Here is a 1997-nt window from a genome sequence, read left to right on the forward strand (position 1 = left end):
GTCCTATTCTTTGAGCAAACACTGTATCTTTAAAACATGTCCACAAATTCTTGTGGTCCAAGCCTTACAAAATTTAAAAGCAAACTTCAAAAGGGTCAAATTGTTTACAAGTAAATTAACTACATCTGAGAACACAGCTCAAGAATACTAATGTGCAGGTGATGTGGTGGTTGGGGGCGCTGGACTGCCACATGGCCAATCCCAGTCTGAGTCCTGGAAGTAGTGAGTTACTTTCTCACTTTCTCTCTGTCCCTCTCTGATCAAATTAAAAATAAATAAATAAAGTTAAATAAAATAATTGTTTTTTAAAAAAAGATTTTTATAAAAAGGACCCAAATCCAATGTCTAAAGATGAAAACCACAATCTCTAAAATGCAATACACAATGAACAGGATGAACAAATTAGGGACTGATGAAGAAAAGATCAATGAACTTAAAGACATAGTAATAGAAATCACAGAAATTGAAACAGAAAAAAACACTGGAGGGGGAGAAAAAAAACTGAAAAGTGAGAGAATTTTCTAACTAGAAACCACAGAACCCCAAAGAAAATAACTTTGTCAAATCAAAATCCAATATCTTTTCAAGTGCTTAAAGAAAATAACTGTCAAATCAAAATCCAATATCCAGCAAAAATGACCTTCAGGAATAACCCCAGGTATTGATTTATTAATCAGGCAGAATTCAAGACATTCTCAGATGAAGGAAAACTAGAAAATTTTGTCTCCTTAGGGAGAAAAAAATTAAAAATCTACCCTAAAGCAATGGCTAAAAATAGTTCTCTAAACAAAAGAGAAATGATCAAAGAAGGAAACAGAACATCAAGAAGAATACAATAGACAAAAGTATAAGTACATGCAATGTAATTTTCTTCTCCTCTTGAATTTTTATTAAATGTTTGACAGTGGATATAAAAATGAAAATACTCATATCTTGATGTGGGTATAAATGTATGAAGAGAAATTTTTAACACAGCTGTAAACAGGTAAGAATAAAGATATTTAAAGAGAAGTGAGGTTTCTACATTTCACTTGAACTAGTTAAATAAGACCAGTAGACTGTGAAAAAGCACATATATGATGCAATATATAATACAATCTAGAGGGGACCAGCAGTTGGCATAAGGCTATGTCACTGGACTCCCATGTAGTCAATGGTGGTTCAAGTCCCATACCCAATGGCTTAAACTCAGGTTGGGTGTATGTGTGTGTATGTCCAAGATCCCGAGAGGAGAATGGAGCAGAAGGGATTGTAGCATGGCCATCCCCCCTTGGGGAGTGATTTCTTGCTTTCTGTCTGTCTCTGTCTGTATGGCAAGTGTACACACCCTTACAGCAAAAACCTACCCCCAAAAATTGTTTTTATAATGACAAGAAAAATAGACAGCTTATAATCTTTTTAAAAAATTTGTCAGACGGCATGTTGTACTCATCAGAGAGACAGAAAGAGAGAAAGAAAGAAAGCACCTTACAATGGGATGTAGTCATGCCTCAATGTCTTCTCCATTTCTCTGTCCTTTTGGATTTGGGGCATGCACTCATACACACCCAATGTGTTTTTCATGCCAGCAATTCCAGGACTCAAACAGTGTGGTCAACTATGTGAACTCAAGCTCCCTTAACCAGCAGGCCATGGGCTGGCCCAACAGTTCACAATGAAGATAAATTACTAAATTCACAATGAAGATAAAAAAAATCACTAAGTACATAAGGAAACATGTCACCATGAGTAAGAATCAGCTATGAATAATTTACTCCAGATGACTAACATAAAAACTTCTATGTTAGAACTACTGGCATATTATAAGACAAATATGTTTAATATGTTTCAAAAAATAAGATGTGTTAAATTATAAGCAGATATTAACAGGCTTTTGAAAATATTAACAAAATCCCTAGAATATAATAATAGAAATAAAAATATAAACCTTAGGGCCAGCAGGTAGCACAGAGGTTAATGTAGTTGGATCCCACATGGCCAACTTCATAGTTATCGAG

This window comes from Tupaia chinensis, unplaced genomic scaffold (genome assembly GCF_000334495.1).
Source record: "Tupaia chinensis unplaced genomic scaffold, TupChi_1.0 Scaffold144767_1, whole genome shotgun sequence".
Lineage (NCBI taxonomy): Eukaryota > Metazoa > Chordata > Mammalia > Scandentia > Tupaiidae > Tupaia > Tupaia belangeri.